Below are 11,530 nucleotides of genomic sequence, written 5' to 3' on the forward strand. Positions count from 1 at the left end.
TTCCACACAGCCTTACCTCCTATGGAAAAACTTTCACAGCCAAAGAAGCAGAGCAGAGACCGTGGATGACATCCCCTGTTAGCTGACTTCTGCAAACAGGGTCACGGGTCACTAGCTTTCTTATCCAAGTCAGGGCCATTCATCCAGGGAATTAGTGTCTCCTTCAATGAGGCAGGCCATCCTACATCAACTAAGAATAAAGACAATCCCCCCAGACATGCCCACAGGGCAGTGTGATGGCGAGAATTCATCGTCTGAGGTTTTTCTCTCAGGTGATATAGAGAGGCCAGCCTTGACCATGTGAGATCTTATCTCAGAAAAGGCCAAAGGATTATAAAGCTTATTCAAGGAGATAACAGAAAACTTCCCAACCTTAGAAATGGATGTAAATGTCCAGGTACAAGAAGGTCAGCAGTCAGACGTCCCCCAACCACATCAACCCTAAGACACTAATAATCGGGTTTCCAAAGACAGAGGAGACTGCAAGAGGGAGGGAACAAGACAGAAATGTGCCGCAGCTTGCCTGGGCTGCAGATTCTCAGCTAAAGCCTCCCAGGCAGCACTGGTCTCAATTCCTGCTTCAGATGAATTGCTATTGCCATACAGCACGGCTACTGATTTTTCTGTGCTGATTTTGTACCTTGCAACTTTGCTGAATTTGTCTGGTTCTAATCATTTGATTTGTTTTATTGATTTTATTGAGCTCTACATTTTTCTACCCTCCCCTCCCTTCCTCTCTTTCCCCTTCTACCCTCTCCCATGGTCCCCATGCTCCCAATTTACTCAGGAGATCTTGTCTTTTTCTACTTCCTATGTGGATTAGATCCATGTGTGTCTATCTTAGGGTCCTCATTGTTGTCTACATTCTCTGGGATTGTTATTTGTAGGCTTTTTTTTGCTTTATGTTTAAAAAACATTCATAAGTGGTTTTTAACTCACATGTGATATTTGTCTCTCTGGGTCCGGGTTCCCTGACTCAATATGATGTTTTCTAGCTCCATCCATTTGGCTGCAAATTTCAAGATGTTATTATTTTTGTCTGCTGTGTAGTACTCCATTGTGTAAATGTACCACATTTTCCTTATCTATTCTTTTATTGAGGAGAAACATGGGAGGCTTCACGAACTTGCGTGTCATCCTTGCGCAGGAGCCATGCTAAGCTTCTCTGCATCCTTCCTATTTTAGTATATGTGCTGCCGAAGCGAGCACTCTAATCAATTGTTTGGTGGAGATTTTAGTCTCCTAGGTTCACATTATGCACAGGGACAATATGGCTTCTTTTATTTCTTCAATTTGGATATCCCTTATTTTTCCCAATTGTCCAGGCTAGGGCTTGTAGTACTAGTGGAGTAAAAGCTGGGGAAGTGAGCTACTACTTGCTCCTGTTTAACTGTGACTTAATATCTATTAGCTGTCCTGTTGTAGATCTTAGAAAGGTAAACTGATGGAATGATGGCCACCAACTCACAGCTGAATAAGAAAGAATAGCTCCTTGCTTAGCATGGTAACTACACATAACAATAATATAGACTTTGAAATGTACAAAAGTGTCTCCAAATTTTACCAGGGAGAAGTGATGAGCATTTGATTGAACAATACCATGCATACATAAAACATTGCAGGTCCTCATGAATATAGGAATGATAAGCTATACCAGTACTTAGGAGGAGGCTGAGGGAAGAGGATCACAAGGTCAAGGTCAAGGCCAGATAAACAGTAAAAAGTTCCTATCTCAAAATTTTTATGTATAAATGTATGTTTTACATATTGAATTTTAGTAGATCGTAGTTTTTATTTTGGTTTTGAGACAAGATCTGGTTCTATAGCCCATGTTATCCTGGAAATCACTATATAGACCAGGCTAGCCTCAATCTCATGTCAATCTCCTTGTCTCCAACATCAATTTCAATATTAAATTTAGGATTTTAAAATTCTTTTAGGATATTTAAAACAAAGGAGACTTTGAAAGTTACTAGTGTTGAGCAGAGTGTCCTGTAGTTCAGTGCACGGCCAAGTCTTCGCCGAGCTGACATTTGTCTCTCTCTCCATCTCCGCCATTCACTCTTTGTACTGTCCCGTTTTGAGACTCCCCAACCTTCACCTTACACCTCTCCCCATGACCTCCCATCCTCTACCAATGGTCTTTCCTGGTCTCTGACGCTATACTCAGTTTGCTTTCTTCTCAGTACCTCTTCTTTAACTGCTACACCACTGCTGTCTCCAACCTCCCTTCCTCGGCTTCTTACAAGAGTAACCTCAGTAGTCCACTGTCCTTTGTGGGACACAGCTCCCACCTGCCTGCAATCCTTCACCTCTAAACTTAAATGTCTACTATTTCCAGAAATAAACAAATGTCATAAAGATAGTCCAGAAGTAACCATCAAGACATTTGAAAAATCACATGTGGTTAGTCAACAAAATGCTCACTGAATCCTTCATGATATACACTTGGCAAGTGTTAGCATAGTCATAGGGATCCATTTATTTAGTGACCACTACGAACTAGTTCTGTATGGAGTGAGTGAAGTCCTGAGTGAGTGTGTATTGTTGACATGGTTGTGACTGTGCCAAGGACTTCAAAGCCTCTGATACATGGGAAATTGGCAAAACAACTCCTCATATCGTCATCAGAGGGGTGACAAAGCATTCCTAGAGGGCCGCTTGGGACTGAGTTAATAAGCAGTAGCTGCCCATTAAACAACATACATGCTTGTGATTTGTTGGTATATGACATCCTTTCCCATCTCCTTCATGTCTTACTGCACTAAAAACTCTAGAAAGTTAAATATATTTGTGTCTCAGTAGCTACAGAGGAGTTGTCCAGGATAATCCTCTAGAAGCCAAAATCTTAAGATACACGACAGCCTTCTAGATGCCAAAATCTTAAGATAATCAAACTCTTTACTGAAAATACAATATTAAAAATACAATAGTACTTACATATAAACTGTGCACATCCTCCCATATACTTTAAATCATCTCCAGATAGTTTTAAATACACAATACCAATGCTATATAAATAGTTACATTTTGGCTAGCAAGATGGCATAGCAGGTAAAGGTGCTTTGCTGCCAACCCTGACGACCTAAGCCCAATTCCTGTGATCCACATCTTTGAAACAGAGAAATGACTTTGGCAAATTGTCCTCTCTGACTTCCACACATGTATTATGACATGCGTGTGTGCACACACACAGCTAAATAAATCCATACATAGATAAATGTAATTTTTTAAAATGGCAAAGGGAAGCAACGAGATAGCCCAGCAGCTAACGGTGCTTGTGCTGAAGCCTGATAACCTGAGTTTTAACCCTGGAGCCCACATAGAGGAAAGAGAGAATTGACAGAATTGACTCTCACATATTTTTCTGACTTCTATGGGTACAACGTGGCATTTTCATGCCCCCATATGTGTGTGTGTGTGTCCATATATAATGTGTGCACACACAAAATAAATGTAATCAAAAGTTTTTAAGTAGTTATACTATACTGTCTAAGGAATGTTCAGTACAGATGCATTTTTTCTAAACAAAGTTTTTGATCCACAGTTGATTGAATTTGAGATGTGGAACCCATACATGGGCTGAGTCCATACTTTTCAGCCCCTTTTCAACTCATTTGTACACATGGGGTATAGGTTTTACCAGTGAGAAGTCACATGGATGACAGAGAACACGCCTCTGCTGTGTCTGTACCCTTCGGCAGTTTGGAGTGTCCCTGTAGCATATTCTCACTGTTTTCCTTGTTTCTCCAGGTTATGCAGAGGCAGCAGGAGCATCTTTTGCTCCCTAGATAGCCTGTTTCATTGGAGTCTAGGTGATCACCTTGCTGATTGCTGTTAAGTGGTGGGATTGTAGCCAGGCGGTGGTGGCGCACGCCTTTAATCCCAGCACTCCGGAGGCAGAGGCAGGCAGATCTCTGTGAGTTCGAGGCCAGCCTGGTCTACAAGAGCTAGTTCCAGGACAGGCTCCAAAGCTACAGAGAAACCCTGTCTCGAAAAACTAAAGAAGAAAAAAAGAAGTGGGAGTGTGTTGGGCCAGTCATGCCTATGATCTTCTGACACACATTCCTGCTTAGGCACTACTCCCTACAGTGTAAGAACATGTGATTCTCTAAATTCAGACCCCTTCTGTTTAAATGACTCACAAGGTCTTGGTTTCCATCACTGAACTCCACTGAGTAGAGCAAGGTGTTTGTGGGTGAAAGATACTGCAAGGTTCCAACAGGAATGACGTGTCATGCTTCTGCTATCAGCGGTTTTCTAGTGAGAGGTGTGCAGAGTGAACCTTTTATAACCTGGCCCAGAGGAAAATGAAAGAAGATGCTTTCAGAGTTTCCTTAAGCAAAGAATTAAAAATACCCCACTACCAAGGTTGAAAAAATTAGCCTTAGGCTGCCCCCCCCACATCTCTATTACCTTCTGCTTGATTGCACTTGACCACAGAACCTTTTCTGATGCCCTTGAACTCTCTATCCAGGCTGATGCTAGGAGACTCTCCCGACTATTCCTCCATCAGTCAGGCTACATGGGCAATGTCAAAGGTTAGGCACCACCCACAGATACTCCACAGAAATTATAAGAACAGCTTCTCTAATAAAGACAGCGGAAGGATGCAAGGATGGAGAATGATTAATGGCCCCTTCAGAACTGGTGGAAAACAAGGGCACTCGACATTTAGGGTGTTGATATTTTCTCACACCACAACATTCCCACATGCTAGCAACCTGGGGCACAAAAACAACAGCCTTGTCTCAGGGGGGGGGGGACGGGAAGAAGAGGGTCTGTGTTCTTTAGTTTCTTGTGAAAGACAGCATGCATTTGGGGAAGTGTTACCATAGAGTGGCAGGGGCTCCTGTGGTGTTTGGCAAAGCTGACATCTCTAAAAAGTCCAAAGGTGATATATTTAATGGACGGCTCATTTTCTTTCATCTTTATGGTAAGTTTCTAATCCCACAGGCAATTCTTAAGAACAAACACAGGAGGTAAGAGGAGATGTGATAATGCTGCTGGAACTGAGTGAGGAGGAAGGCTGAAAGCCAGCAGCATGGAATTCGGCTACAATAAGAAGAATCAAAAGGAACATGGTGGAGGGCGAAGCTGATGGGGAGGGAAGAAACAAAGACATAGAAAGCACGGAGCATGGGTATATGAGCAGGATACGGATGAGGCGCCCCAACTCCTCCTCCCATGCGCATGGGCAGAAGTGAGCTGAAACTCTAGGAAGGGGAGACAAAGCCCTGAGGGAAGGCATTGTCAAATATTCACTCTCCAAAGCTACTCATACTGGGAGATTTATGTTCATCATGGACCCTATTTTGAACAGTATAATTTTTTCTACAACTAACACACACATACACACACACACACACACACACACACACACACGCCTACTGAACACTTCTCCAGCACTAATCACAATGTTTAGAGGTATACATTGAGGTTAGGGCTTAGGCTGTTTTTGCCCTCTCTGATTATGAAAGTAGCACATGTCCATTGTGGAAAATACAATTTTGTAAAATAGAATAAGGGTTTCATGCAGCCCAAGCACCCAGCTCTGTTTTTTTCTTTATATGGATCTTTCTGAGAAAACAATAAGAGCACTCAGTATATCGAGTCATAGATCTTCATTTTTTCACTATATGGAATACTATATTTTACCATACCCTATTCTTTGAAAGCACACTTTTTGAATGATTGTGTTAGTATTCATTTTATATCAATCTCGCACAATTTTCTGAACATTTTCTTAGTGTAGATTGCTAGAAGCTGAATTGCTATGTCAATAACAGTGTTTAGTTCTAAGGGTCTTTATGCTTATGCCAATTATTAGCAGAAAGTTTTCATCAATTTTTACTCCTACCACAACCTAGTGGTGCATTCAAGTTTCTTTTTGCTTTCTTTATAAAGCAGCCAGTCCCTGTCAATGCAGTATTAGGAAAACAGATGAAGAAATCAGAGACTTTGAGTCAATTGTGCATCTCTGAAGAATGCTTTGCCTTTTTATGCTTTAGTTGTCTTGAAGAATTTGCCCCAATCTAAGCGTTCTTTGAAATTAATGTTCAAGATTTTATTTTTAGTTGTGTTTATATGTGTATGGTTCTGCAATGAAAACAGTGCCCATAGAGACCAGCAGAGGCTATCAGATTCCCCTGGAACTAGAGTTGCAGGTGGTTGAGAGCTACCCGACATATTCTCTGGAAATCAAACTCAGGTCCTCAGAAAGAGCAGCAAGTGCTCTTAAATGCGGACCCACATCTCCAGCCCCCTTGAAATTATTTTAACCAAGAATTTTTTTTTAAAGAACAAATGCCCGATTTCATCCAATTAGCAAAACGGTAAGGAGATAATAGATTATAAGAAATGTATAAACGGTTGAAAATCTGGTAAGCATTTGTGATGAGCAGAATTTAACACTCATCCAGAGTAGTCCCTAGAACACATTATGAATGGAGGGGTTTACATGCGCTTCATTCGCTGTTGTGTTGTCATGCCAAAATATATGCTGGGAACATACTAGGTATTTAGTAATAAATATAAAATCCATGACAGAATTCACAGGGGAGAGTTTGGTATCTAGATGTGCTCGATACTGCAATGCTCTGTCGATCCCTTTTGGACTATCTGCAACTAATTTATAGTTTGAGTGGGTAGCTGCCCCCACACTGGTAGATTCCTGCCTCTGTCACCTGGCTCTCCCTGCCTGAGACTCTTTAAGGCTACTATAACATTCCCAATCCATGAAGAGCAGACCAGAAGGGCTAGCGATGTCAGTACAGTGCTTGGTAGGTAATGTGCCAACTGCCTTGCCCCTCAGTGCAACTGTTGGATTTTGTTTGACATGCGCGGAGACTCCTCAGCAAGGATGAGACAGAGGACCCCCCAGAAGTAACCCTGCTCATTAACACACCTCCTTTCCCCTGCACACTCTCACTTCGCTTTTGGAAGCTCATATGGGAAATAGACTGGCAAACTCAGACACAGGGGGAGACTTAGGATCTTGTGTGTGACTCGTGTGTATGTGGGGTGTGTGTGTGTGTGTGTGTGTGGTGTGTGTGTGTGTGGTGTGTGTGGTGTGTGTGTGTGTGTGGTGTGTGTGTGTGTGGTGTGTGTGTGTGTAGACTAGCCTTAGTCTTAAGGATAATTTGAAAACAGATGTCAACAAAGAGAGTGGATAGTTAATTCCATTAGATATTTCAAATGGAATGTTAAACAAAGAAACAGAAACCACAATGCAAGCCTGGATTAGAAGACAAGCAGCTCATGCAAAGCTTGTGGGAGAAAGGGAAATGAAGGTGCAGAAGGGGAGGCTGCAGGAGGCTAAGGCTGTGACATAGTCTTTCCGAGATGCACATGCTCAGAGGTCACACTGACTGAAATGCTTCCAAACACTCTGAGTCTATTTATATTTTTGAACTTTAAAAAAAAACATTTTTTTTCCAAGTAAGGCATACACAAATGTCCACCAAACAGTTCTCCAGCACTAAACATAATATCTAAAGGCAAAATTCATGTAGAAAAAACAGATTTCAAAAGAAATGAGTGGAGTGTTTACTCCATGCTGGAGATGACTCAGAACTTATTTTCCTATGCTCTGGGGAAGGCCTTAGCACCACAATGTCAGTCACCATGTGCCGCCTCTCTAAGTCACTGGGATGAAGCATTTAAGGCTCATAGTTTTTTATGAATCACTTCAGCTATCATATTGGTGAAAACACAGTAGGTCTTAAAGCAGGAGTCATTAGTTGCTTGAAGTACTATTTGGGGATTAATATATAAAAATCACAAAACAGTGTGTGTGTGTGTGTGTGTGTGTGTGTGTGTGTGTGTGTGTGGTTACAGACAGCAGGATCCTTTTTAGCATAGAAACTATGAAATAATGAACAAAGCCCACAGATGTAAGTCCAAGGACTGGGGCTTCTGCAGCCTTTGGGTACCACCATACTCAAACCAGCCAGTATCTGGCACCATCATAAATAGCTGGCACTACTCACCAACTAATACTGAAACACACTCCTCAGAAAGTCAGTGCTGCCACCCTCCGCCTGGTGGCTTGTTCCCAAGCCAATGTGAATTTGTGTGTATGTGATAGGCTGAGCCCTGGTCTCTAGCTACAAAGGAGGCTGGGGAAGTCAGAGCGTTTCTGTCATCATGACAGATAGTAGCTGAAGGGATGTGTCAACCTCCAAATGTAAGAAAGGTTTTCAAAGGTACAGTGGCAAACAAAAGAATCTATCAATACAACTAGCTGACTTCAAGGACACACATTAGGATATCCCTTAGACTAGCACTGCCCAATAAAAACTGGAGCCATGGTGGGGGAAGGGGAATAACACAGCCCAGATATCCAGCACCACCGAAGACCGCAAGGCAGCCTCCAGAGTATACCCTGCAAAGCAATTCTCAAGAAGAGCTGCCAGCAGGTACCCTCAACTCCCAGCTCTCGATGCAGTTTTGGCTTGACAGGTTGACCCGTTAGGACTCATACCTGCACACTGCCTGGTGACTCAGCATGACACATGGCCGTCCCTCCATCCACCCGCTCTCCCGAGTAGATGAGACAAAAACAGCTTGCATGATTGAGCATTTTGGAGCCTGGCCCCAGCAAAACACCAGGACTGGGCCGGCTTCTTTTATCGGCTGCCTGTCTCTCTGTCCCTCTCAGGACTGCTTGTCTGACATCCCTGGGGCCCCTTTCCTATAAATGGTACTCAATGTCTGAAGCAACATTTCTTAAACAAATAGCCCCCACTGCATGTTATTGATTTTTAAGGGAGAACGCCTGTCACTCAGGCAGAAAGGATAAAAGCCAAGGTGGAAGAGCAGAAAGATATGCGATGGGAGCATCTCAGAGAGGGCCTAATCGCTTCCAGACTGTGAGGAACCTGGATGCTGGAGGACCCCCTGGGACAGGAGGGCTGGCGGTCGGTCCACAAAATATTCAAAAACTTCTAAATACGGCTTTCTTTTTTTAAACATTTGTCTTTTTTGAAATTATAATTATGTTTATCCCCTCCATTTTCTCTTTTCCAACCCTCCCATATAGTCCTCCTTGCTCTCCTTCAAATTCATGGCCTCTTTTTCCATTGATTATTGTTAAATGTATATTTGTATATGTGTGTACATATTTATTCCTACATATAACCTACTCAGTCTATATGTTACTTGTATGTGTTTTCAGAGATGATCCTTTGGTACTGGACAGCCAATTGGTATGCTCTTCCCTAAGGAAGACAAGCTCTCCCGCTCCTAGTTTTCCTCTGTTGCCCATAGTTCTTTGGGGTTGAGTCCTCATAAGCTTCCCCCCCCCCCGATCCAATTTGACAAGTCCATTGGTGCTGTCCCTGTTCAGCTCCTGATTGAGCTGTCTTGCTTGTAAGACTTTATATATGTAGCTTCTGACATTACTAGGAGCCACAATCTTAGAGCAAATTCACTGTCCCTCTGGCTCTTACAGTCTTTCCACTCCCTCATTTGCAATGCTCCTTGGGCCTTAGGTACAGGAGTGTTCCATAGATGTATCCATTGGAACTGGGCTGCACTACTCAGTATTTTAATTGGTTGTGGTTTTCTGTAGTGGTCTCCATCGATTGCAAAGAGAAGTTTCCTTGCTGAGGGGGGAAGACTACACTTAGCTGTGGCTATAAGAACAAATGTTTAGATTGTTTGTAGGAATTATACTGACTTCGTAAAGTGGTGGTTGTAGAGCCTCCTCTAATATCCATGACTTCACCAGCACTGAGTTGCTAGCTAAGTTTCCAGTATCAGACGTGGTTTCCAACCTGCTGAGAGGGGCTTAAGTCTAATTGGAGATTTGGGGTAACCAAGGTAAGCGTGCCTAAGTGTTGACACAGACCTATGCTCCCAGAAACCCCTGAGGCTGAAGTAAGATGATCCCAAAGACTCATACCCACATAGCTACCATTATGTAGGGACAGTCCGCTGTCAGGATTAAGTTAACCAACAGAAATAACGAACTTTGCGCACTATATTACAGCACAAACTCACTGCTAGGAACAGCCCACACAATTGCAATCCCACAGGTCATTTCTGGAACAATCCTGCCCATTTACATACATGTCTACATCTACATACATACATAGATGCGTGCAATGTCTGTGTTTACATACAGGTAACCCATGTGAACACTCACATACGTGTGCACACTGTCCCACAAATATTCACACGCACGCATAAACAAATCCTTACAACCCCCTTTTTTGGCTCCATGTTCACCTCTGAAATTCCTTCCATAACATGACGAAAGAGACCAAAGAATAAACCCAGGGCCACAGAATAAACCCAGGGTTGGAAAGATGAACAGAAACTTATTTAAGGACATTGGGGAACCTACTGTTCAGCATAGTTGTTCTAGCAACAGAAGAGGGTTGATCATATTTTTGTATTTGTAAAAGAACACCTCACAGGGCTCAATGTGGAGTGGTTCCCAGGTTACAGCCGACATGCTTAGATTTGGTAAAAGAAGAAAACTTTGATGTGGCTAAGGATAAGGCCTGAGGGCTGAGTGTAGGAAGAAACCACAATGACCTCTATGTGGCCTTGTTGAATTTTTGGTACTATGTTTTTTCCTTTAGGCATAAACAAGAGATAGGAAGTCCTGGATCTTGGCTGAGCCTGTTCTGATCAAGGAAGTGGGGTGTGTACAAGTAAGTGTGTACACAAACCCTAGAGACTGCAGAGGGAGAAGACAAGAGGAACTCTTCCTTAGGCAGGGTCACAATCAAACCTACAAGTTTCTTGGTGACATTGGGCACCTAGGACATCATAAGATCAAAAGGAGTTTACTCTTTCATCCAGGAAGAGTCCCACTCCCTAAGCTTCTGTTCCTCTTCTACAGGCTACCTCAAGATATTTCTTTCCTTTGAAAATATACTAGACTTTGGTGCCTCAAGGTCAAGGACTTCACTTGGGTTGCTTCTGAGCATTAATCTTTTTTTTTTTGAGACAGGGTTTCTCTGTGGCTTTGGAGCCTGTCCTGGAACTAGCTCTGTAGACCAGGCTGGTCTCAAACTCACAGAGATCCGCCTGCCTCTGCCTCCCGAGTGCTGGGATTAAAGGCGTGCGCCACCATCGCCTGGCTCTGAGCATTAATCTTAACCTGTAGTGGGGGACTTGATTTTCTTGTAGGAGAGGTGAAGCCAATGAGCTAGTGGAGAAGAATGACTGAAGTTAATGTTTCTATAATACAGTTCTTAATATAATAGATGCAAAGATTCAGTGAGCAAAATAAGGAATAGGCCATTCACAGTGCTGAATAAAGTGAATGCTTCCATCCAAAGACTAATTTTTAAAAGTGTATAACCATCATTCAATTGCAAATTTATATTTAATTTTACTAAGGATATTGAAACATGAAGAAAAACCATACATGCAACTTAAAGTTTTCTAGTAACTGCTTTTAAAAGGTAAAACTGGAGGTCAGTCACAATGATGAACACTTTAATCCCAATACTCTGGAGACAGAGGAAGGCAAATTTCTGTTTGTTCAATGCCACTCTGGACTACATAGTGA

At 42.5% G+C, this 11,530-nt stretch overlaps 1 non-coding gene across 1 annotated transcript; it reads right to left on the reverse strand.

Annotated features, from left to right (window-relative positions):
• Positions 1–1,102: 1,102 nt before the first annotated feature.
• LOC121441366 lies at positions 1,103–1,209 on the reverse strand. Its single transcript, XR_005973452.1, has one exon. It is a non-coding gene; the product is annotated as a U6 spliceosomal RNA (small nuclear RNA).
• Between the last annotated feature and the right edge of the window lie 10,321 nt (positions 1,210–11,530).

Source organism: Microtus oregoni, unplaced genomic scaffold, assembly GCF_018167655.1.
Source record: "Microtus oregoni isolate MIOR12 unplaced genomic scaffold, Mior012 000074F_ref0000038, whole genome shotgun sequence".
Classification (NCBI taxonomy): domain Eukaryota; kingdom Metazoa; phylum Chordata; class Mammalia; order Rodentia; family Cricetidae; genus Microtus; species Microtus oregoni.